We start from the raw sequence: 27,568 nt of genomic DNA on the forward strand, positions 1-27,568 counted from the left end.
CAGAGTCTGAGTATTTCTCAGAAATACTGCTCTGTAGCCTTCTTCTTCCTCTGAAGTTCATTTATTGTGTTTTCACAAATTTTTCTGGTAGTGTGATCTTGTCTGAGCACCAATATTGGACCACATGCTTCTTAAAAGCCCTGATGGCCGGGCGCCTGGGTGGCTCAGTCAGTTAAGAGTTTGCCTTCAGCTCAGGTCCAAATCCCAGGGTTCTGGGATGGAGCCACACATTGGGCTCCTTGCTCAGCAGGGCATCTGCCTCTCCCTCTCCTTCTACCCCTCCCCCTGCCCATGCTCACTCTCTCACATGCTCTCTGTCAAATAAATAAATAAAATCTTAAAAAAAAAAAAAAAGAAAAGAAAGTCCTGATGGTCACATTCATCTCCATGTTCCCTATGGTACCTAGAATCCAGATTTACACTTAGAATAAGCTCTGTGGATCCTAGATGAATCTAGCGAAGTTCTCATACAGAATCACTGTGATTTTTGAGAGGAAAAAAAATAGAAAACTCATGGGGGTAATCTGTCCTGGTTCCTCTGTTAACCACTGAAATTAGGTTTCAAATTATACTGATGGCCACAGATGAATGCTGTTACTAATACTCGCAATATCCAAAATTGTTCTATGGATGATACATTTTTTTGAATAAACTTGAAAATAAACTTGAAAAAGTATCAGCAGATGGTGTGGAGCTCTGGTAGTTGCTAAATTCTTAATTTTTTTACTGTGAAAAAATCCAAATTTACAGAAAAACTGTATAAATAACACAATGTACTTTTCTATAAATTTTAAAGTTATAGAAATCTTGCAAGAATAGAGTCAGCCATTTCTAACATTTTGTCACATTTGCTTTGTCTGTGTCTGTGTGTGCCCATTATACACACAGACATATATTACTTTTGCTGAATCATTTGAAAGTAAACTGTAGGGGCACCTGGGTGGCTCAGTGGGTTAAGCCTCTGCCTTCGGCTCAGGTCAGGATCCCAGGGTCCTGGGATCGAGCCCCGCATCGGGCTCTCTGCTCTGCAGGGAGCCTGCTTCCTCCCCTCTCTCTCTCTGCCTGCCTCTCTGCCTACTTGTGATCTCTGTCTGTCAAATAAATAAATAAAATCTAAAAAAAAAAAATTAAAAAAAAAAAAAAAAAGTAAGTAAACTGTAGCTTTGAGATCCTTTACTCCTGAATAGTTTGACCTGTATCTCCTAAGAACAGAGATGTTTTCTTACATAATCGTGGAGAAAAATCTAATTCAGGAAACTTAACATTACTGTAAGACTATTAGTGATGAATATATAATACATATTCAAATTTCATCAATTGTCCCAATAACCTATAGAGGTATAGGGTTTTTTTTTTCCTTTTAGATTCAGGATCCAATACCACACATTGCATTTATTATGTGTTGGTTTAGTCGCCTTTGGTTTGAAGTAGTGCCTCTGCCTTTCTTTTTCTTTCACAACATGGATTTTTAAGAGCATAGGGCCAATTCAATTTGGAACTGTCTGATCGTTTACTCCTGACTGAATTCAGATCACGCATGTTGGCCGAACAGTCTACCTAAGTTCCACTGGATCCTTCTGAGATAATCCCATTAGGAGGCACAGGGTGTCAGTTTATCCTATTACTGAAGATGCTAACTTGAATCACTTGGGTAAGATGGTGTCTGCCACTTCCTGGTACTGGTTTTTATTTACACTTTGGAATCGGTTAGCAGAACTTCAGACTAAGCCTCCTCCATGCTTAAACAGAGATTAGTCTGTTTGATCCAATTTGCCATTTTCTAGAACATACTCTTCAATTCACTTCAGTCTATCATCTGCCCCTATATACCCCCAAAACTTCTCTATCCTATGCCAGCATAGGACTGTTGTTTTTTCCCCCAATCCTTCTCACCAGCTCTCAACAGCATTCCACACGGCTGACCATTCCACTCTTCTAGAAACACCTCCTCCTTTGATGGCTCCTGCTTTTCTTATCTGTCTCCTCTGAAGGCTCTGTTCCCTCTATGCAGTCATTAAGCATTGAAATTCCCCAGGACTCATCATAAAGCCTGTATGCCTCTCACTCTATAATCTCTATACAAACTCATACATGCACATGGCTTCCAGTACCAACTAAATATAGGTAACTTCCGAATTTATATCTCCAACTTCAAACCATTCCTTGAGCTTAAATCCCAAGTAACAACTGCCTCCTTCATAAGCTCTACTTGGAAAAAACCACAAAGCTACCTCAAACTCAAAACACTTAAAGCCAAACTCCAAAACCTCCCACTTCCTCTGCTCTTCTTTACATCAATGAAGGACATAAAAAAGGAAAACCCATGATTCTTAATACTGCTTTTTTTTTTTAAATCTCCTCTCTCCCAAATCCAATTCACTAACAAATTATTTTGATTTAACAGGCAAATCTATCTACTTCTCCCTAAAGCCACAGCTACCACTTTAATCCTTACTGTAAGACATCAGGAATGTCTTAGACTCCCTACATTCACTCTTGCCCCTGTACCCCATATCCCATTGTCTAAAATGGGACCAGAATTCTCTTTTCAATTAGTACCTCTCTCTCTCTCTCTTTCTGTCTCTGTCCTTTTATACTCATTCTTGCATGCAGATATACACATACTCACAAAGACATACTCATTCTGTACTTAAAACCTCTGATGTCCTTCATTGACTTGAGATAAAGATCTACATCCTTTCCTTAACATTGTTTAAAAGATTTGCCAAAAGTAACACCTACCTACCTTCCAACTTTACTATAAGCACCGAAGGCCTCATTCTTTTTATTAGTCAAATAAACCTGCTCTCATTTTCAGAAAGGTGACATTTTTGTTCCTTACCCAGAAAATTAAAACATGCTCTTTCCTTGGCGTAGTTAATTTCTTTCCATGACTCAGAACTTAGTTCAAATATCACTTCCTCCCTAAAACCTTGACTCATCAGACTACATCCTATGTACTCACTGTACCAGATATCTTTTTATTACAATTAAATACATCTTTATTTATGTGATGATCTGAGTGTCTAACTTTTAGACTCTAAGTTCCATGGAGACAAGGGTCTTTTCCTTTTGGCTCATCATTTAACCCCAGCACTTTGCTCAGTGCCTGCCATACGGTGGGTGTTCATAGGAGACATATGTACATATATTTATATGTTCATATGTACATATATTTATTTTATTCATTTCCTTATCAAACACTTCTGTTGTGTTTACTACATGCCAGGTGCCATTCTAAGTATTTTTTAAATGTTAAATTATGTAATATATATGTTTTATTAACTCCCTTTTCAAGTGCTCCCAGCTGCTGGTTTTAGACTGCACTGAAACTGACACTACTTCAAATTTATGATATGAAGCACACATTTTAAATGCACAGAGTATTTTTCTGGGCCTTATAAAGGTGTACTTTCAAGAGGCTTTCTTGTGAACTCCACATGCTATCCTAAAATATATCCCCCAAAACCCAAATCATAGTGTGGACAGAGATGACATAGCTCTGTGAAATTAATCTTGATGGGAACTTGTTTGTGAAATGTTCCTGTTTAGGTAACATCTGATAATGCTGGGAGAAGTATGCTTTCAATTATTTCACATATTCATTAAATGAATAATTATTAGATAATAGAGGAGTAAATGGAAAGACCTTCAGTACTTCTTATGAATTTAGAAACCGATGTGGTAAATCATAGAGCAGAGTTGGGTTCAACAAAGCATCATCCAGCCACCAGAAGGAACTTGGAAGATTTCTAAAATTATTAACTTGAGTTTCTTGAAGAATTATAAAGTTAATCCAATATCCTCATCTCCCCCTCTTAAAAAAAAAAAAAGTCTGAAGACTCAACTTTCTGAAGATTTTTACTCCTCAAACATTATCACATATTCATTATTCCCTCCTCTCAACTCTGCCATGTCATCTTGCTTCCTGGGATATGCACCATGCTGGACACTGTAAAGTGTCTCAACTCTCATTGTCTGCTTTTTTTTCGTTTTTAAGAATCGTATGTCTTTTCCACACTTCTCCTACTTTCCAATTATTTTAATGGTGGAATGAGGAGAAATTTGGATACTCACATGGTAATGTTTTTATACTTATGGGGCATCTCACAGTATTGCATTCACAAGAATCATCTGGTGAGCTTGTTAGAACAAACGCCTGAGTTCCACCAACAGAGGTTATCATTCAGTAGGTGCGGAGTCAGGTCTATAAAACTGCATTTCTTTTACAGTTCATGTGTTCTTGAAGAAATCTTTGCTTAACCCAATGTCACAATGATAATTCTATAGTTATTTGTATTTTCTTCGAAAAGTCTGATACTTTTGACCCTCACTTCAAGATCCATTTCAAGCTGATTTGGTGTATGGTATTAAGTGAGAATATGAGTTCATTTTTTCCCCCATATGCATATCCAATTGTTTCAGCACCATTAAATTACTATAGCATACCTTGTGAAAAACCAACTGATCATGTATGTGTGGATATATCTCTGGATTCTCCATTTGCTCCATATAGGGTTGAATATGGTAGGTTTAAAGTAAGCCTTCAAAAATCAGGTACTTAGTCCTCTAAATTTGTTTGGTTTGGTTTGGTTTGGTTTGGTTTTAATTGGTTTGGCTATTTTGGGTTCCTGGAATTTCCATATAGATTTTAGAATAAACTTGCCAGGATTTTGACTGGTATTGCATTGATCCAATATGAGGAGAACTGCAGTACTGAAACTTTCAATTTACACATGGTAAATATCTCCCTTTGTTTAGGTCTTCTTTAATTCCCTTCAGTAAAGTTTTGTAGCTTTTAGTATCTAGTTTTTACACATTTATTCTCTATAGTTATACAGCCACTCAAGTTTTCTATTTCTTCTTAGGTTCATTTGGAAACTGCTGTCTTTTTAAGGAATTTTTCCATTTCAAAGAGACTTTGCCTTTATAAAAAGCTCCTAGATCTTGATATGGTACTATACAAGGATAGCACTTTGATACCATTGTACTATATCACTACAAACTGTCAGGGGCATAACAGATTTCTGTTAGGTACTTACTCTTTTATTTGCTATAATTTACAAGAGAAAACCTCTCAGGATATAAATCTCAGGAAACAGAGTGACATCAAATTCTTAAATATTATCCCAAACAGACATTTAAGTCACAATACGTTCAAGTTTTGGAATGGAAGTCATATTACTGTCCAACTGTCAGTAATAATTGTGAGTGACTTTTAGCATCTATTCTTGTCCAGCTTAAACAATATATAAACAGGATCACATTCTTATTCTCAGAGGATCTTGTCTCAGGGTAGAAATAAAATGATAGGCCATAAAAGAAACTATTTTTGTGGATTTGAGTAAATGTTGCTCTGTTTTTGTATCCCAGAAAAATGCAGCAAGTAGTTTCTAACAAATACCAAATTACCACAGGCTGACATATATATGACTGAAGAATATAACAAATTAAGTCAAAGGTTAATGGGTGATTAATGGCTATATATTAGCCTAGTGGGAATTCCCCTGCATGAGAGATCTGTTTTGAATCCTTGGTAGGTTGTATTTCATATAACTCTGATTCTGCTACTATTTTACCTAATTTCCTGAAAGAAAATGTATGGATTTCTATTATCATACCACAAAGGTATTAGGTTTGTGGCTTGAACCAAGTAGCTGGATTGGTACCACTTTAAGAACCATGGCTTGCTCAATGTAAACTTGAAATGATTTTCTTGATCAGTGACAACTTAACAAGTACAGGCAAGATCCCAGGTCAACTAATCACATGCTGGTAACAGATCTTCTCTCATATTTCTCTACATTCCTCTCTCTCCTGATGCTTCCTGAGTCTTTGTCAAAAAGGAGTAAGGACTGGCAAAAGAAATGCAGGACAGTGTTAGAGTGATGTTTATGTGGCAGGAAGTGAAGCACAATTATTGAGGGAGAAAATACTGACCTTGATTAGTTTCAGAAATAAGGAATTCCTACAGAATTTAGGGATTGACAGTGAGGCAATATGGCAGACCCTAGGCATCATGACAGGCCATAAACAGGTGTGTGGTAATTAAAATTAGCTTGAGAGGTTTGTATCACTTTATTTTGGTCAAATAGACCTCAGAAAATTCAACTCTGCTGTAATGGCCAATGAATAATAAAAGACAAGTATAAGGGGCTACAGGGGCAACTTACAAATTATCTCTGAATGACCAAACACCAGTGACCACCAGTATATTCAGAAGCAAATACTAAGAAGAAAAATACTAGAGATCCAAGGTAAGGTGAATGAAGAAAGCATTTTGTGCATCCCTCTCTCAGGATACTTATTACTTTGTTTTAGAGTCACTTGTTGACAGGTTAGTTTCCTAAGTAGACTACAAACTTCTTGAGATCTAGAAACTTACTCTAAACATCTTTGTTTCTGTAGCATTTCATGCAAAGTCTGGGGCTTTAACAGGCACCCCACGGATGGTTAAAAATGAATGAGTGAACAAGCATATGAAAAGATGTTCAGTATCAGTAATCATTCAGGAAAGGCAAACTCAAGCCACATTAAGATATCACTTTATACCCATTAGGATGGTTACTAACACAAAAATAGAAAACTAGTGTTGGGAAGAATGTGGAGAAATTGGAACCCTTGTTCACTGTTGGTAGGAATGGAAAAAGGTACAGCTACAATGGAGAACAGTACGGTGGTTCCTCAAAAAACTAAAAATATAATTACCATATGATTCAGCAATTCCACTTCTCAGGTATATACCCAAAAGAACTGAAAGCATAAGCTCAGGGAAGTATTTGCATAACCATGTTCAAAGCAGCATTATCTACAATAGCCAAGAGATGGAAGCAACCCAAGCTCTCCTGGAGATGAACAGATAAACAAAATGTAGTATATACATATAATGGTATATTTTTCAGCCTTAAAAAGTAAGGAAATTCTGACATGTGTTACAACCTGGATGAACCTTGAGGACACTATGCTCTGTGAAATAAACCAATCACAAAGAGGCAAATATTGTTAAGTTTCCACCCACACAAAGTATCTAGAGTAGTCAAATTCATAGAAACATAAAGTAAAAAGGCTGTTGCCAGAAGTGTGGGGAGGGGGACATGGAGAGTCATTGTTCATTCAGTATACAGTTTCAGTTCTGCAAGACAAAAATGTCCTGGAGATAGTTGCTCAAGAATGTGACTATGCTTAAATGTACTGTCTGTACATTTAAAAATTATTAAGATGGTAAATTTGATGTTATATAGCTTTCATTACAGTAAAAAAAATTTTAATGAATGAATGAGTAAATGAATGCAGGCTAAATGAATGAATTAATGAATAAATAATAAACACTGATAAGAATAAAGAGAAAATCTAGTTATAGATGATATAAATGATTTATGATATATTTAGGATATATCATATTTTAATTGTTGGTTAAAAAAATAGTTAAGTCTACAGTGCTATCCTGTATAACATTTGCAGATATGGGATTGGATACTTGGTATTTGGTAACTGTTAGACTTATCAGAATATAGTATTGTGTTTGAATATAGTATCTGTTGTTTCAAGAACTGTAAAAAAAGCAAAAAATTTTCAAAACAAGAACAAAACACTCAACAATAGGAAGACAGAAAAAAAAAAACCAGAAAACATGTAAAGAATTAGTTATTTCAAGGAAGAGGAAGCCAAGAGTTTTCTGAGTCTTCACACTGAGGCTGGATTAGTATAGCAGACTTCACAGGTCAAACTGGCTTAAACTGTAGTAAGAGAGATCTAGGAGGATCCACAAAAGAAACCAATGATCATTTTAGATTCTTCTAATGAAATTAAAGAGTAGAACTCAGAAGGTCTGACTTGGAATTTTAAGAGAAATGTAACTTCGAGGTAGTAAGGAAAATTATCTAAAATTTGGATATAAAGCAAAGGATAGTGCCTGTTCTTGCAATGTAACAGGAAGTACAGTGTAACAGACCTTCCCAAGGATTACTTCAATTTCTAAGAGAAATGTACCTCTGTTTGTTTTGCATCAGTGCCTAGTCTCTGTGAAATTAGATGTTAATTTTCAGATTTCTGCCATAGAAGAGATAATAAAAATGGTTACAGTTTGACTGTTAAATAGCATATTAACTAGTTTAGTATTTAACTGTGCAATCTTATTTCAGCATTCTGTGTTTCACTGGCTGTAAGTACTCAGACCCTCAAATGCCCCCTCTAATCAAATTTACCATCCTATTGGTCCCTTTGTTACTGCTATATATGAGTCATGTTTTCAACTTTTTGGATATTATACTTTTACCTAATGCTACTATTTGATTTCATTAAGATGGCACCTTTGTTATTCAGATAACAAATGAATATAAGCAAAGAAAACTCTTACAGTTCCACTTATCACCAAATGAAAGAGAGAATTTAAAGACAAGTTCAAAGGAGCTCTCACTGGAGAGCCTGGGTGGCTCAGCCAGTTAAAAGTCTGCCTTTGGCTGGGGTCATGATCCCAGGGTCCTGGATGGAGCCCCATGTTGGGCTCCCTGCTCAGCGGGGAGCCTGCTCCTCCCTCTCCCCACTCAGGTGCTCTCTATCTTTGTCTCTCTTGCAAGTAAGTTTAAAAACCTTAAAAAAAAAAAAAAAGGGACTCACTGACCAAATCTTGGATGACTTGTATCTCAATTTAAATAATGAAAGTAGGGGCACCTGGGTGGCTCAGTGGGTTAAGCCACTGCCTTCGGCTCAGGGTCCTGGGATCGAGTCCCGCATCGGGCTCTCTGCTTAGCGGGGAGCCTGCTTCCCTCTCTCTCTCTCTCTCTCTCTGCCTGCCTCTCCGTCTACTTGTGATCTCTCTCTGTCAAATAAATAAATAAAATCTTTAAAAATAATAATAATAATAAATAAATAAATAATGAAAGTAAGAGCATGTAATCCAAATCATTAAAGAACCTGAGAATATAGGCTGATATAAGTAAATGAATGAATGAATGAAGGAAGGAGAAAGAAAGCTCTTCTTCACACCACAATTTAAAAGGAATAAATTACACAGAAAATTACCTTTTAAACAACTGATTATTAATTAATCAATAACTGACTCAGGCAAGAATCATCAATGGATGCTAAAACTAATGGATGAAGTTTTCATGAATAACAGGATATTTACATAATCTCAAACTATCTTCCCACAAATTAGTTATAAATTACAAAGTGATATATATTACAAAGATATGAGAAGGTATGTGCCCTGAGAAGAACACAATTTTCCTTCATTGCTATTCCTCCTCCAAAATGCATAACCTAAATCATGAGGAAATCTCAAACTACGGATAAGCCTACAACATTCTGTAAAAAAACTAACCAGTTGTTCTTCAAAAATATTAATGCCATTTTATGGGGAAAAAAGGCAACCTTCTGTACTGTTTGTAGGAAATTGGTGCAGCTACTTTGAAAAAAATAGACAGGTCACTATACTATTCTTGTAAATTTTTAGTGAGACTGCAATAATTTCAAAATGGATTTCTTTTAAAATTTTATTTATTTGAAAGAGAATGAAAGAGAGAAGCACGAGTGGGGAGAAGGAGAGGCAAAAGCAGACTCCCCACTGAGCAGGGAGCCCGATGCAGGGCTCAATTCCAAGACCCTGGAATGATGACCTGAGCCAAAGGCACTTAACCAACTGAGCCACCCACGCACCTCTTCAAAATAAAATGTTAAAAAACCACGTTTGGTAATAGTGACTAAGACATCTAAAGAAAAAGAAAGCAAATAATAATTTCCCATGATACATAATAAAACGTAGAAATATATTTTTAGGGTTGCCTGGGTGGCTCAGTCGGTTAAGCAACCCCCTCTTGATTTTGGCTCAGATCATGATCTCAGGATGGTGGGATTGAGCCCCACATCAGGCTCCACAGGGAGTCTTCCTCTCTCCTTCTTCCTCTCCCTCTGCTTCTCCTCCTCCTCGCACATCTCTCTCTCTCTCTATTAAATAAATAAATCTTTTTAAAAATACATATATATATATTTTTTCAATCTAATGGTAAATATTAGGGCACTTGTATTCATGGGTATAGACAAAAGCTTAACATTCAAATGATTAATTTTTCCATTGTATCCTGAAAATATAAGCACTTAATGGTTAATAAGTAATTATGTAAGAAATCTAATTTCTGGGAAAACTGAAAGGATAGATGACCCAGTAGGATTTTTGTGTATCAATTATTCTCACAAAGTAAGAATTATCCCCACTGACAATTAAAGAACATCAGAAAACTGATGTCAGTTCAAAACTGTATAGGGAAATAACTGAACTTTTCAGATATTACATTCCCTTTAAAACACTGCAAACCTGGGGCACCTGGGTGGCTCAGTGGGTTAAGCCTCTGCCTTTGGCTCAGGTCATGATCCCAGGGTCCTGGGATCGAGCCCCACATCGGGCTCTCTGCTCAGCGGGGAGCCTGCTTCCCCCTCTCTCTGCCTGCCTCTCTGCCTACTTGTGATCTCTCTCTCTCTCTCTCAAATAAAGAAATACATAAAAAAAAACTAAAAAAAAAAGAAAAAAACACTGCAAACCTATTGATACCTGAAAAGTTTTCATTTAAAAAATATAACAATGGACAATTTCAAAGCAAAATAAGAATTATTAAAAGAATAGGAGGTGTTATTTGTTTTTTTATAAGCAGGTTAGGGAAGATGCTCATTTCTAATATGCTCTGCATACACTGGCAGGTCTGACAAGAACCCGAAAGTACAAAGGGAATTTGTTAATGAATTCACCACAGCCTGAATTATTTTTGTGAGGTCTTGAAGAACTGTGAAGTTGCTAGGGAACTAAAAGAAAACAAATGTAATTATAACTTTTAAATAAGTGATTGAAGCAATTTACATCAAATAAGTCACAAAAAATAGCTTGTAATGTGGTAGAAAACAGTGGAAGAAAACTGTATACAAATGGATAATAGATAACACCTCTCTATCAATGGAAGTTCATGAGTCATAAAATAGGTTAGATTTTCAAATAGGTTAGATTTTCATCAGCTGCCCCACAATTGGGAGCTCCTTGGAAACAAAGGGATATCTACTCAACTCTGAATAAAAAACTGTAGATTTTTAGCAAATATATGGGCGTAAAGAAAAAAGGAAATAAAGGAAAGGAGGGACAGAAGAAATTAGTGGGAGAAACGGAATATATTAGCTGAACATTAATGCATTGCAGGTTGACTTATATAATAAACTCAATTTAATGCCTCACGAATGTCTACAGATTTAACCTAAAAATATAAAAAAAGCATAATGGTGACTAACAATGACTAAAGTATATCGAATAATGTAATGTTCAACAAACCAGGGAAATTCAGAGAAAAAAAGATGCTGTTTTGTTTCATTGTTCTGTTTCAAACAGAAAATTCAAACTACTAGAAAACATAACTCAATTAGTGGAAATGCAGTGGTTTTTAAGGTGATGACAGAATGGCTTATTTACCCTCTCTGATCAATTATAAAAGGTATGTATTTTTATTCAGTACAAGTAGAGGCTCCTTGTCAAGAATTCTACAAAAGCAGTTGCTAATGATCTCCATGACATCTTTGGGAATGAGGAATACAGACAGGTATTCACAAGAAGTGCAAGTCAGGAGAGTTTAATATTCAAGTGGACTTCCCAAAACAAGCAAGTTCCCTGTAAAATGGAAGGATGTAAATAATTTACCTTTACCCTTCCTGAGTGTTTAAAGAAATACATCAAGTCTAAAAGGGAAAATGACAACATTTTGAATTTAAGAGCTCACTTCTGGCATAATCTTCAAATAATTTTTATAAAGTTTTCACATCTGTGAGATGTATCATATCCCTCACTATCCCTCACCTCTCTCTGGTAAAAACTTATCTAAGATACTGATAGCTTATTTTACACTAGCTACTGAATTATCTAGGTTAAAAAAAAAAAAAAGAAAAGAAAAGAAAAAAAAAACCTGCCTTTTAAGTTGTCAGCAGGGCACCAGGTATAATCTGCAAAAAAATAAAGCATTATGATTCTTAAATCCCAAAGGTAAATAATCAAGATGGCAAGACATGCCACATGCTGCTAGGAAAACATCCTACAAATCTATTAATGGCTTGACTGAAGCTAATCAAAATAATCAGACCAACTTATTCCACAGCCCATGTAGGATTATTTTGGATATACAAACAAAATGAGTAGCATGAAAACTGAGAAAACCATTTCTACTGTTGCCCCACCATTCTTTTTTAGCAAGACATTTTTAAAAATTCATTTGTTTATAGAATTTCAGAGCAAAGCATCTTTCAGTTGCTACTTAAAACACAAAAGAATTTCGATGGAGTCCTATTTTCATCTAGAGAAGACCCCCCAAAAATATCCTTCCAACTTGAAAATTGACGATTTACAGTAAATTTTCCCTACTTTGCACTCCCTCATCTAGGTTTCTTAAATTTATTGTCAAGTTCATACTTCTTGATTGGTTCTGTCACTGAAAACACTGACCGATGAATAGAGAAAGCAGAGAGGAAATGAGAACAGGAAACTGAAGACAGGAAGTAAGTACTTATATCACTGTTCTTGTTCCATCACAACAGAAACTCCCATCAAAAATCTGAGACATCTTTCTCTCATTGACAAGGATGAAGGACCTCAGCAGCCAGATGGCTGGCTGTTACACCTGCATTTGGGTGTAGCTCGTAATTACTGAATAATTCAGCAATGGCTCACTACAAGACTTGAAACTCTTTGTTCTTCAACCTCAACTGACAAGACAATGACTTTAAATCTATGGGCAGTCAGTCCTTATAAAAAAAGGAGAGAGATTGATTGGAATCAAAAGGAAAATTGTGCTGAGATACCAAAAAACAATTCTCCGGGTCAGTTCACTTACCAAACCTGAAGGGATTCTTTCCTTCCTGCAATTTTGCAACTTTTAGCATAGCTTTCCTTCTTCTAGTTTAAAAACAGTGTTCGTTAGATTTTTATTTACATTAATTCTAGGAAGGGAATTGGAATTGATGGTTTCTTTGTCTAATTGGGTGGGTCAAGGCACTAATTTGATTCACAGCTGTGGCAAGTTTTTATAGACTTTGGTGAACTTTAATTGCTTATAAATATTGTGTTAGACCACGAGCCTTCAGCAGAATCCTGTTCAGCCCCGTATGCTTTCAAACTTGACAATATGTTGTCCATTTCCTAAGAATCCTTCATCCCAAATGGCCCTGAGGGTAAGAAAGAAAGGAATTACACATATGGCTCACAGAGCGAAGTTCATTAAGATTTTTGCTGTTGACAGCACCTAGTGAATTATTGTCATAAAAAAAATTTGTCAATAAGCCCTTTCTTTCATAATAGTAAAATTGAAATACAAAGAGAGCACAGCTCAATGCCCTATAGTCTTACTACTCAAAAGTTAGATTATATTTAAATGATGTTTATGACTCCATAGCCAGCCCTACAGTAAGTGTAAATAGAAACTTCAGGCAGGGAATCTCCTGCTGATAAAAGACAGAACTGGCCTCAGGCAGATACCCATCAAAGCTCTGTGACCAGTCTACCTCCCCCAGAGTCCATCCTGCATGGCCAGTGTTTTGAATGAAGGACTGTCTCTCTCCTCTGGGCTCCTCCAGTGCCATACCCAGGATGCCAGTAAGGGGTGGTATCAGGCCTCTGGAGTCTGGCTGAAACTATGAGGAATAGTCAGAGCTGGGGAGAAAGTCATACTTTTGCTGTTGCTGCCGGACTAGAGCATGGGCTCTGGCAGCCACTCATCGCCACCACCCCCACACAGGCATTCAATTCCCGCAGCAACAACCATGACTGTTGTGAAAGGGCAAAGGCATGAACTCAAAGTTCACAAAGTTCACAAAGGCATGAACTCAAATGCTACCTCTGTCACTTGAGACCGGTGTCTGCATACCAAATCGAAGTTTGTTAAAACCAAGAGACACACATCCATGTAAAATTGTTCTTTTAAAATGTGTCCTTTTGATACATGTCTTGTAACTAAATAGTGACATCTGAACAACTTGGTAGCAAAAGGTTTCTGACTCCTCTTATGGTCTTTTTTTTTTTTTTTTTTGGTGCTTGGTACCTATAAATATTACATTTTAATTTTTTTAATAGCTCTGGTTACTGTGTGGGATGAACAGGAGGCCAATTATGAGGCTGCTGCAGTCACCCAGGAAAGAGACGTCAGTGTCTTGGATGAGTCTGGTAGATGGAGATGGATAGAACAGTGTTGTCCAGGGTTCAGAACCTATTTTCAGGCTGGAGCAAGCCAAGACTTGATGGGGCAACAAGTTATCCTACAACAGCCCTCTAAAGGAGGCCCACATGGCAGCAGACAGCAACGGAGGAATTGTTAAGAGCAGAGCAACTCTGAAAAAGCAACAGCAGGAGAGACCCTGTTAAGGAACACATGCACTGGGGGCTTCCTGGAAAGATGGAGGAGTAGCAGGAGTGGAAGCAGGGCCGGGTGTTTTTTACGGTCGGTGGGACGCAGTCGGACCCAGTTCTGTGCTGGCGCTGGTGCAAACTGGCTCACACAGGGGACTGTTGAGTAGTCAGGAATTTTACGAGTCCCACTAGTAGCTTGAAACTGCCCACAGTTGGGAATATTTACACCACAGAAATTAGCAAATAGTACAGATCAGCACCCCCACCCCCAGCCACCCTCTCATTCCCCCTCTTCCCCACCAACACTGGCTGTGAAGCATTTGCCAGCACACCACTGAATGGACTCCACAAGGCTTGAAGCTCTGAGAACCCTGGCAGATGACTTGAGTTACACAAGCAACTGACCTTATTCCCTCCTCCCATGAAGCAAGGAATGCTTCTGAAACTCCAAAATTAAGGTTTTGGAAAATTCTTTGAAATGTAATGTCCATTTGTCCTACCAACCCAACTTCCTAATTCCTAGCCATGTTTTTCCAAAGCTAATATGAAAATCATCTTTTGTTTGGGGGCACATATTGCATAGGAAATCTTTTGTGTCACAGGGAAAGCTGGTTCAGAATTTAAACCATTGCACAGAACTAGACTATAGAAGAATATGCTCAGTCTCAGAGTGATCAAGAGTTGCCTTTATTTTAATTTATTCTTCCGATATTTTGTAATAGTTATGTGGCCCGATCCTATTCTGACTGAAATGCTATCCATAGTAGTCTATCATTGATAATATAAAAATGAAATATAATTAAATGCTTTATCATCATTTCATCAAATCTGTATTTGATGTATTTGATGTATTTCCGTTGGCAACAAAGAACTATGGCCTTGGGATGCCTGGTTGGCTCAGTCAGTTAAGCATCTGCCTTTGACTCAGGTCAGGATCCCAGGGTCCTGGGACTGAGCCCCAAGCTGGGCTCCCTGCTCAGCTGGGAAGCTGCTGCTTCTCCTTCACCCCTGACCCTCCCCCTGCTCATCCTCTCTCTCTCTCAAATAAATAAATAAAATCTTAAAACACATACACACACACACAAAAACTATGATCTTGTAGAGAAGCAAAGAGAAGAAAATTAAATCAAGAATTATAAATCCGGGGCGCCTGGGTGGCTCAGTGGGTTGAGCCGCTGCCTTCGGCTCAGGTCATGATCTCAGGGTCCTAGGATCAAGCCCCGCATCGGGCTCTCTGCTCAGCAGGGAGCCTGCTTCCTCCTCTCTCTCTACCTGCCTCTCTGCCTGCTTGTGATCTCTCTCTGTCAAATAAATAAATAAAATCTTTAAAAAAAAAAAAAAAGAATTATAAATCCTAGAGATAATCACTGTTTACAGTTCTAGATCAGTACTCAGTAAACTAGCATACCCTTTGGCCTGACAAACTAACTCAGGGTGAACTCAGATACTCCCCCATTTACGTACATATTATGGATGACTGTTTTTGCAACAAGAGCCAAACTGAGTAGTTACAACAGAAATCATGCGGCCCACAAAACCTAAAATATTTACTATCTGGTCTTTTACATAAAAACTGCTGACCTCCAGTGTTTCTCTCCATAGAGATATAATCTGCAATAAAAAAAAGGATTCTACCATACATTTTACTTAACCACCTGCTCTCTTCTCCCACTTATACTATGTAGTGGATGTCATGCCATGTTCTTAAATGTTATATTGCACTATTTTTTACAGTTATGTAGTGTTCCACCATCTTGATGTAACAAAATTTATTTACATTGTTTCTAATTGCCTTCTAAGGTAATAAATATTCTTCAGTCCAGCCCTTTCTTTTTATCTCTATTTTTTTAAAAGATTTTATTTATTTAAGAGAGAGAGAGCGCGCACATGCCCGTGCACAAGCAGGGGGAGGAGAAGAGGGAGAGGGTGATAATCTCCAGCAGACTCCACACTGAGCACAGAGCCCAACTCAGGGCTTGATTTCAGGACCCTGAGATCACGACCTAAGCTGAAATCACGAGCCAGAAACTTAAGCAACTGAGCCACACAGGAACCACTTCTTACCTCTATTTTCTTAGGGCGAATTTCTAATTGCAAAATTGTTAGATCAAAACTAGACATTCTGAAGTTTCAAGACTTGGTAAATATTACAAACCCGTCTGAGGAAGTTTTCCCAATTCATATCAAATCCACCTTGCTAGGAATTTTAAGTGCAAAAGTCTGCATGCTGTCTGGGTGAAAATTTCCCAAAGGTTCTTTCAGAATGTTAGGAATAAATATTCTTTAATATATGTCTTTATAAAGTACCCTTATGAGAGAAAGGCAGATAAAACTGATATTCTTCTTATAAATATGTTATGCTTCAAATTTTAGACATAGACACACATTTGAAAAGTATATGCTTTTTGGAACTCTGTAAACTGGCTGTGTCAAAGGAACAATCATAATAAATAACTCTTAAAGCCTCAACTCTTACCCTGTAAAATAGGAGAGTACAGCTCCTCCAATCTGAGAGGTTACTGAACTAATCAAAATAGTCAAATAATACATCATAATAAAAAAATATAAAATACAGGATTCTGTGAAATAGAGTTATCTCAAAAGTAAGATGCACTAGTTAAATTATTTCAACAAGATTCTACTTACTGCATTTTATTCTTCAATAGTAAAATTAAATCCGTCTTAATAGTTTCTTTTAAAAGAACAAAAGTGAAAAAAAATTTAAAAAGAACAAACGTGTACCTAATGGGGGTAGAGGAACATTAGGAATGACATAAATCCCCTCTCCTGTGCGTTTTCCTTCAGAGGAAAATTTCTATGTTGCAAGGCCACTTGATAATTTTTCTGGGTAGGAAAATGCAGGAGTGTTACAGGATGTAAATGAAGTTCATGGGCATCTGCAGCCTCTCCTCCCCATGACCCTTTCTTCAGGAGGACACTACAGTTGCTTGATTGTCCCCCTACCTCGCCACCCACTCCTTTTCTGCCTCCTTTGCTGGGTCTTCCTCTCATCCTCTTAACATTGGGTTCCCAGGGGGAAGTCCTTGGAGCTTTATTTCCCCCCAACAGTATCCAGCCATATGCCTACAACACTGATCTCTTACACCTCGTCCAGGTCTGACTTCTCTCCTGAAGCCAGATTCCATTACCTGCCACCTGATCAACCCTCCAGGTTTAATTACATCTAAAAGCTAGTAAATCCAATCTGAATTCCTGATCTGTTCCCTGAGCCCCCAGCATACGCCACTTATGGATTTTTATTCACCCTCTTGATTGATGGCATCTTCGTATGTCCAATTACTTGGGTGCAAAACTTGGGAGACATTCCTAACTCTTCTCTTTCTATCGCATCCTACCTTTAGTCATCAGGAAACTGGGTTGGCAGACCACCTCTCACCCCTCCTGCCCCAGTGCCCTGTTCCATTTGCTCTGGACTGATATAATTACCACCTGTTTACTTTGCTTTTACACATAGCTCTCCCCTCACAAACAGACATAGTCTATTCTCCTGCCAGAGTGATCCTGTTTAAATTATTTGCTCTGATTCTAGCTTTCCACTCCATGGCCACTTATTCACTCAGAATCAAGATCCAAGTACTTACACGGCCTGCAAAGTCTTCCCATGGGCTACTCCACAGCACACTTCTTCAACTGCCTCTCCTTGTGTGTTCCCCTCCATTCACTCCACTCCAACCATGCCAGCCCCTCCTCTGTAACCCCCAACAAACCAGGTACTCTCTGGCCAGAAGGTTTCTTAACCAGTTCTGTCTACCTTCCTTCTAGCTAGTCATCGACCTAGCTCCCTCAACTCCTTCGCAGGAAGGCCCTACTTAAAACTTCAAGCTGAACCCTGATTCTCCATGGTCCTTATTCTGCTCTGTTAATCATTTTTCTATAGCACGTAGTACCTTCTAACATATTATGTAATTTACTCATTTATTAGGTTTATTATTTATGATAGGTCCTCCTTGCTCTAGAATGTAAGCTCCGTTTGGATGGGATCTTTGTTTTGTTCAATGGAATAAATGAATTAATAGTTACCTACTTACTAGATAATCCTGAGACTCTATCAAAAGTAACAGTTAAAACACAAAGACTTAGGAGAAATGTAGAACAAAATGATGAAAATGGCTTAAATAACACTAATTTTTTAAAAAGAGTTAGGAATGTCTCCCAAGTTTTGCACCCAAGTAATTGGACATACAGAGATACCATCAACCAAGAGGGTGAATAAAAATCCGTAAGTGGCATGTGCTGGGGGGCTCAGGGAACAGATCAGGAATTCAGATTGGATTTACTAGCTTTTAGATGTAATTAAACCTGGAGGGTTGATCAGGTGGCAGGTAATGGAATCTGGCTTCAGGAGAGAAGTCAGACCTGGATGAGGTCTAAGAGATCCATGCTATAGGCATATGGCTGGATACTGTTGGGGGGAAATAAAGTTCCATGCTATAAATTAATTAATGTCAAAAGGAAATGTATTCAAAATAAGGAAAGGAATGATCAATAAGTAGGTAAGACTTCTGACTAGAAATGAGAAAACCTCCAGAGAGGTCTTTACTCTGCCACTTGTTAAAAAGAAGGGGCAACCAAGGTCATGAACAGTCCACAGCATGGACTATTTCAGGAGCAATAGCTTCCTGATCCATAAAGGGGAATAGTCCTACATTAATTTCTCATCTGAAGAATTATTGTCAGGCAAACACTTCTTGTGAATTGTCAAGTTATTTTAATGTTCTTGTGTTAAAATACTTGCTTGGGTTGCCTTTTCTCGGCTTTTAATTGACAACTGGCAGTTAGCGCACAGAAAGCCCCCAAGTGGTTCTCATTTAGGGGAGGGGAAATTGATCCCTGTCCACCTCAGCTCTCTCAGTACACACACAGAAAAGCAAATGGGTGATGGGCAGGATCTCTAGTGAAATAACTGCTTGCTGCCGGGGTCACAGAGCAGGGCCTGGGATGCAAAATGCCTACAGCCGCCTTCTTGGCTGGCAACAGGAAGATATGGAGTGATCCCAAAGTGTGGGTGTGTAACAAGGGACGCCCAAATGACAAAGCCTTTTTAGGAAAGTCTTCACTGAGGAGGCTGCTTTTTCTACATTAACTCGTAAGTTACGTTATTTAATTTTTATCGATAAAAATATCAATTAATTGACCAGTAATTGGTATCTTGGAAATTCAGCAATGACTAGATAATTAGCCAGAATCATGCTGTAAAGTTCCCCATTAATTTAAGGTCTCTCCTTCAGGCCTGCTTTAAATTTGTTTTATGAGACTGATAACATTAAAATAGCTTGAACATGAAAGTTTTAGAACATATTAGAAGCTCGATGTAGGGATCTGTAAACAGAGATAAATAAATATGCGAAGATCTTGCAAGGGACTCTTCTGGCATTTTTATTTCTGTACTCCGAGAGATGCCTTCTCCCTTTTTAATTGTGCTAGTGCCCTCTAGCGGTCGGAGTGGCACCTGCAGGTTTTACTAAGTCCTTCCCAGCCTACATAACTGGGGGCCACTTACCTCCCAAAAGAAAGAAAGAAAGAGGGCGCCTGGGTGGCTCAGTGGGTTAAGCCACTGCCTTCGGCTCGGGTCATGATCCCAGGGTCCTGGGATCGAGTCCCGCATGGGGCTCTCTGCTCAGCAGGGAGCCTGCTTCCCTCTCTCTCCCTCTCTGCCTGCCTCTGTCTACTGTGATCTCTGTCAAATAAATAAATAAAATCTTAAAAAAAAAAAAAAGTCCATCCATGGAATAATCTTTATTTCGTTAAGATTTATTTATTTATTTGAGAGAGAGAGAATGCACGTGTACCCAACCAGGGGGAAGGGCAGGAAGAGAGGGAGAGAGAGAATCCTCAAGTTGACTCCTTGCACTTAGCCCCATGCAGGTGGATGCAAGGATCCTGAGATCGTGACCTGAGCCAAAACCAACAGTTGGCCACTAAACCAACTGAGCCACCCAGGTGCCTCAGAATCATCTTTTTTAAAAAAAATTCTTCACCCAGAATAGAAAAACATACAGAAAAAATGAAAAAAATGAATTCTACATCATGATTAGAAAAAAAAGCTCTGTACATTAATGGAATCTCGAAATTCTGAAGAAAGGTGACTTCTGAGGTCAAAGATAAAGTTGAGAATTTGAGAAAGCTATGGACTTACTTCTCAGAAAATTATGCATGCACCTGTACTTTCAAGAGTTCAGGTAGCACCAATTCAAAGCCTTGGGGTTTATCTAGCTGTGTACATGTCCCAGGTTCCCCCGGCCAAAAATTCTCTGAAATGTTGAATTTGGAAATCAAGTTGGAGAAAAATATGTACCCTATAACGGTATGCAAAATGAGACTGTATAGTTTCTATGTATACAGAGTAAAAATACACAAACCATGCAAATGACACACACTGATTTAATAATAGTGGTTATCTCTCAGAGCGAGGGAGGGTAATGGGATGGGGAAAATTAAAGATGGCCACAGTTATATCTGCAGTATACCATTTCTTCAGAAACTATTCAGCTATAAAGGGTATAATACTATTTTACTAAAGCTTAGTAGTAGATATATAAACAATGAATTTCCATAACTTTGTTTCCCATTCTTGTCCATATATTTGATGGATTTCCCAATTTTAAAAAGTTACGTTTTTAAAAATATGTAATTATTATGTTTAAATAATATATGAGCTAATTTCATGCTGATGGGGTTCAGGGCAGCCCACTCCAAAATATGCAACTTTAACATACTGATGATTGTGAATTAAAATCACTTAAGAAACAGCTCATCCAAGAAACTCTGTCTTCTGTCCCTCGGAAAGCAGGAAATAAATTCCTCTGTGAAGAGTATCCGCCCTGCACTTGGTAGGTAGAAGGCAAACTTATTGCCAGAGATACGGAATTCAGGGCCAAGAAAGCTTTATAAACAAACCTTGATAATTGCTTATGAATTTGCTCAAGCCCCTTTGTCAAAATAATTCACAAATAATTGTTTATTTATTTAAAAGATATAAAAGCTGCCTGCTTTGGTCACTCTTTTGAATTTCATATTCCTATGAGCTCCCATACAAACAAAATTAAATTGTTTTCCTCCTGCTAACTTGTCTATGTCAATCTATTAGGACAGCCAAAGAACCTAAACCGGAAGAAGAGAAGTTTCCCTCCCCTACAGTTTTTATGTAAAAAAGGTTAGTGTTCAAAAACATCCAAAAGTAAGCTCATGTTCCGAAAAGCAAATTTAATTCTACATTATATAAATCACCCAAGCTTATTTTAAAATCTAAACTAAAATTTTAATATTAAAAAGAGAACTATTGTTCTCTTCACAGAGTTCTTAAGTAGAAAAGCTTTTATTTTTATGGTTATAATTTGATTTCTTGATAGAGAAAGAGGAAAAGGGTGAAATTCTTCTGAAAACTAGTATTAGATTAGAGCAAAATTTATTATTGATCCATATTCATTCTACTATAAAATATAATGAGAGTTTAGATAAGGTATTATTCTCTTTGGGGATTTCATATATAACAAAGTCAGCGTGAAGCTTGACTACGCCATGGCCTGAGAGGCTGAACCTAACAGCCGCTTAATTGATTCATGCTTGTGGCTGCTCTGCCGCATAGCATCCCAGAGCGTTCAGAGGCCGTGGTCAGATATAGCTCATCACAATGCAAAGCAGCAGGGTCTTGTGCCTCCCTTGATTTAAGTAGAATGTGGGAGGAATGAGGCAGCACAGACAATGTGGAAGACCTGTAGGGAAGAGGCATTAGCTTCTGGTTCATCTCTCCATTGATAGAGCTGGCAGACCTCAGACGTGCCTGGGGAGGTAAATCATGACCATAGCATTCACCATCTGTTGGACAACATGGTTGGCTTCTACGGGTCAGGATCAAGATTGCATTCCTCCCTGCCCTCTACCCTTAAGGAGAAGCAATGTTAATTTCTGAGGACTTTTGCTGGGCCCTGGTGCTGGGGCAGAGGGCAGAACTTTCACTGTTGTTACTACAGTAAGGGTGGCACAAAACCTTCCACTTCTCTGTCAATGTTCTCCAGCTGGGTTTGGTTTCTTAGAGGTTCTGTCCTTTCTGACTTGTCTCATTAAGATGACTTCCCCACCAAGGCAGCTCTAGCAAGAGACCAGGCTCTGATTTCCATCGATCAATTAACTCCTTCCTACTGCCTCCTCCCACCACCCACCCAAACCACACTTCCTATCTTGCAAAATGAAGGCTTGACCTGGGGTAGAGAATTAGACCACTTCATTCTAGGTCTTTGGGAGAGAAAATCACCCTATTTTTTTTGTTTCTGTTTTTTTGTGGGTTTTGTTTTTGTTTTTGTTTTGCCACTAGAATAAGAGGACCTGGAGGAATTCCTTTCAATTAGGTCTTTGACAAAAGACACAGAGTTAATGGTTTCAGCCCTATGTAAGCCCAGCACAATCTGTCAGGTCTAGGAATTCCACACAGGGTATTGGCACCAAGCCCACAGATTAATAAACAGTATACTTGGGCCTGGCCTCATCCTCAGTGCACGTACTTCCCATGGCAAATCCAGGAGGTGTAGCTGTGCACAAGTGGCTATCTTGAATCTGGTGCTCTTGACTGAATCCTGGCCAAACATCAACTCAGAAATGACCAACATACGCTCTTAAAACAGTTTGGAGTGGAATGGGGAGGAAAAGTAAAGATTAAGGCAAAATGAAAATACCCTGTATGCAACCACCATTTTAAGACATGGACCCATCAATGTGGGTCCCCAAATACATATTTCTGAAGCATCTAAACTATATCTCTGAATATTTGAATATTTTGAGCTATTTTTTTTAATCCTTGTTTATATTTAAGTTATCTCCTAAAGCAAGTTCTGTCCATCCTAAATGATTTCCTTTAAAACCAATCTGTCTTGGGGTGCCTGGATGGCTCAGTCTGAAGAGCATGCAACTCTTGATCTCCAGGTTATGAGTTCAAACCCCACTTTGTGTGTAGAGATTACCTGGATAAATAAAACTTGAAAAAAATTTTTTAAAAAACAATCTGTCTTTAAAATACTCCTATAGATAATGATGGTGAATATCAATGTAATAGGTAAATAGCATTAGACCACAATCATCATCTTTACCACCAACAAAAAAGGGGGCAAATAACCTTATCTTACCCAAGTTGAATGAGAATTCACTCTAGAATTTCCTTCTCACGAGGCAGAACTTGACATTCAACAACTCACGCATTTCATTTTCAGAGGTAAATGAACACACTGCAGTTAATTTGAGAGTTAGTTCCTAGTTAGAAATAAATAGAGTACATGTGGGGGAAAATAACTCCTAATTGAAATACACTGAGTGGCTATAAAGTTACTCCTAGTGCTACGCATACCAAGCAGATTGTTAGTAGCCAAGTAAAGGTAGAGGATCAACGTGGCACTGGGACTTTAACCATGTTAATGATCTATGGCAACGTGGACCGTGCACTGGACTTCTAGAATTGTCCTTACAGAAATTCAAAAGTGCCCAGTACCAAACCTACCATAGTGTAACATTTTATTTTAGATGGAAAGGCTAGATTAGTGAAAAGAGCTTGGTCTCCGAATGCAGGCAAACCTCAATTTGAAACCTAGTGAAACCACAGCCAGGTGAACCTTGGGAACACATGTCTCAGTGTTTATAAATACAGGGATAACATCAGGACCCTGCAAGTGATAGATTTTGGTGCCATACAGGTGTAAGTATTGTCTGCAGACCTTCTCAAGGGGAGGTAGGAGAAGTGAGGATGACAAAGTCTGCCTCATCAGATTCTCTGAACTCATGAAGTCCCTGATCTGAAGCCACGATCAGATTTCCAGCCTAAACCAAACAACAACATGGAGCCTGGAGATGGGCAGAGGAACCCACTGCAGCACTGAAGTGTGGTCTATACACTGCTGAAGGTCCAGGAACTGTTTGTTGTTGCTTCATGGTAAGATAAGCACAAAAAATAAGAGTAAAGATTTTAAACTTCTAGAAACATTTGACAATAATCTATTATCTGTTGAAATTAATGATAAAAAGATGTGTGTTTCTGTTTTGTATGTCTTTATTTTCATGTGTCCGCTAATCGAGTACTTTGATTTTATTGTATTTTATCAAAGTCTTGGTCTGTGACAAAATGGGAGGAGGGAACCTGTCCATCCTCAAAGACAATGTGTGAAACACTGTCTAGATGTTAAGGCTCTTAAGTCTATTGCCTGAAATCTAGTAACATCTTTATGTGCAAAAGTACTGATTCCATATAGATACGGTCTTTTTATTTTTTTTAAGATTTTATTTATTTATTTGACAGACAGAGATCACAAGTAGGCAGAGAGGCAGGCAGAGAGAGAGGAGGAAGCAGGCTCCACGCTGAGCAGAGAACCTGATGCGGGGCTCGATCCCAGGACCCTGAGATCATGACCTGAGCCAAAGGCAGAGGCTTAACCCACTGAGCCACCCAGGCACCCCTAGGTAGGGTCTTTTTAAAACTTCTCCTCCAGTTTGGGTAATCTCAGTGAGTAAAGCACTGAAGTCCAAATTTAATGTCAAAGTTTAGATTTGACAACATGAAAATTAAATGGAAAACTAATTAGCAATCATTATGCTCATCAAATATAAGTCTATTTAATATCATTTCTTTTGCCTGGTTCAATGCTTCCTAGGCTTCCATGAAGCAACACTCTGAATCAAATACCAATAGCACATTTGTTTCATGTGAAGCTACATTACAGAGACAATAAAAATGTTATGGAAAGTCAAGAGAAATGACTCTAGTCTAGATGAATGAAACACAATTTAATTGAGAATATGGATCAGAAGACTTGATTTTTAAAAAAGCAATTTTCTCCTTTGGGTTTGTCCTAGCTTTATAGTTCTATGCAAATTTTTAATATCCAATACAGATCTCGTAGGGTTATTACTGATGCCCACAGCTAAAAATGCTCTGTTTACAAATGTTTATCTTACCAAAGAGATAAACATTAAGGTGCTCTGTAATGGGTTTTTGTTTTGAGTTTATCCATTGATTTGTAAAATTCAGAATGGGCAGATCCCTGTGTTAGGCTTTTAAATTTGCAAGCACTAGAGTTCAATCAATTCCAATTGTTGGAGTGGGACCAACATCGTTAGGTGAAAGAAAACATTACTTGATAACTCCTTTTATCTTCTTTAAGCTGAGAAAAGCAGCAGTCTCATTCAAATGCCAACTTCCCAATGAGAAACACATACTTTCTGCTTTATCTCCAACATAAGGCAAAAAGAAAAAGAGAATACAGCAAGCAGGAGAATATTACATTGTGTCTGAACATCTGATAGCCCCACACATCAGAAACAGATCTAATTGAATGGCTTGCACCTTTTAACCGATACAGCAGCTATTAAATAGACTTATTCCTTTAATCATGGAAACCAAGTCTTTATATTTCTTTTCTCACATAATAAGTATTAAAAAATTTTATTACCTTTATCCTGATTATAAGAGTAATACATGTTCATTATAGAAATGCATAATAAGAAGACAAAAATCATCCGTAGTCTTATCATATTTAGAGATAAACATTATTAACGCTTGTATGTACTACTTCTCTTTTCTTTTTCCTATAGATATTCATACATATTTAGTTTTCTATATTGCTGAGATTATAATGTGAATATCATATCATCAGTTGTACCTTATTCATTTACTAAATTCGAAATATTTTTCAAACCCAGTAATTACTATTTGAGTACGTAACTTCTAGTGACTGTATAATATTGTATTGCAGTTATAAGGCACATGAGCCTCCTCCTACTGCTGAACACTTAACTCTTTAAAGAGGTTAAGAAGATGTTTTCAGAATCAATGACTTGGTTCAGTTCCTGGCTGGCTCTGCCACTTATTAGCTATGCGACCTTAATCAAGTTCTTAATCTCTCTGAACTGATTTTCTCATCTACAAAAATTAGGAAAATAATACCAGCTACTTTACAGGGTTGCGACAGTAAATAAGATGATGCATATAAAAGAGCTAAGCACAGTGTCTGCCTTTTCTCATTAAATGTTAATTATTTTGATGCTATGATAAACATCTTAGGTCAGACAGCTTTGGTCTAGTTTTTTGTTTAATTTAGACATATGCCAAGAAGATTAGAAATAGAATGGGAGAGTATATTTTAAAAAAGAACTTTTCAGCTTTGAGCACAACCAAGAGAAACTGTTGAACAGAGACTAGACTTTGTCTTAATATGTTAGATTACTCAGGTGAAGCAAACCAGCAAGACAACATAGAAAAGCTAATGGATTTAAATGTTGCAGGAACAAAAACATTTTGAGAATGCCTACTCTCCTTGGAATTTTTCATTCATTTCTCAGAGTGTTAAAAACAGAAAGATGACTGGCCCACTCAGTAAAAGACACTAGAAACAGATGATACGGGTGCCTGGGTGGCTCAGTTCGTTAAGCATCTGCCTCTGGCTCAGGTCATGCATGATCCTAGGGCTCTGGGATCCAGCCTCACACTAGGTTCCTGTTCAGTGGGGAGCCTGCTTCTCCCTCTCCCTCCCACTCTGCCTACTTGTGCACTCGCTCTCTGTCAAATAAAAAAGTAAAATCTTTAAAAAAAAAAAAAAAAGAAGAAGAAGAAAGAAATGACAGATGATAGACAGGTAGGAGACCTATAATATTCTGTACATATCTTAGAAGAAATAAAACCTTTAATATGCAGTAACTCTGACCTGCCCAGGCTTCCCATCTGTCTAAACATTCTCTTCTTTCCTTTTGTTCATTTCTTACTCCACAGCTAACCTAGAGAAGTAGCTGCTAATTGCTGATCTTCTGTACAGATGCTGACTTCACTGAAAAATACTTTCATACACACAAAATCTGTTTATCCATAACTCATCAAATATGAGAAAAAGGAAAAGAGTAGTAAAAGGAACTTAAAAATATCCAAATTCATACCCCTGAAACAAATAAGACATTATATGTTAATAAAAAAAAAAAAAAAAATCCAGGGGCGCCTGAGTGGCTCAGTGGGTTAAGCCTCTACCTTCAGCTCAGGTCATGGTCTCGGGGCCCTGGAATCCAGCTCCGCATCGGGCTCCACATCGGGCTCACCTGCTTCCCCCTCTCTCTCAGCCTGGCTCTCTGCCTACTTGTGATCTCTGTCAAATAAATAAATAATTTTAAAAATCTTTAAAAAAAAAAAAAATCCAAACTCATTTACTCTCATGAATCTGAAAT

Source organism: Enhydra lutris, unplaced genomic scaffold (genome assembly GCF_002288905.1).
Source record: "Enhydra lutris kenyoni isolate GAN:26980312 unplaced genomic scaffold, ASM228890v2 scaffoldscaffold1, whole genome shotgun sequence".
Classification (NCBI taxonomy): Eukaryota; Metazoa; Chordata; class Mammalia; order Carnivora; family Mustelidae; genus Enhydra; species Enhydra lutris.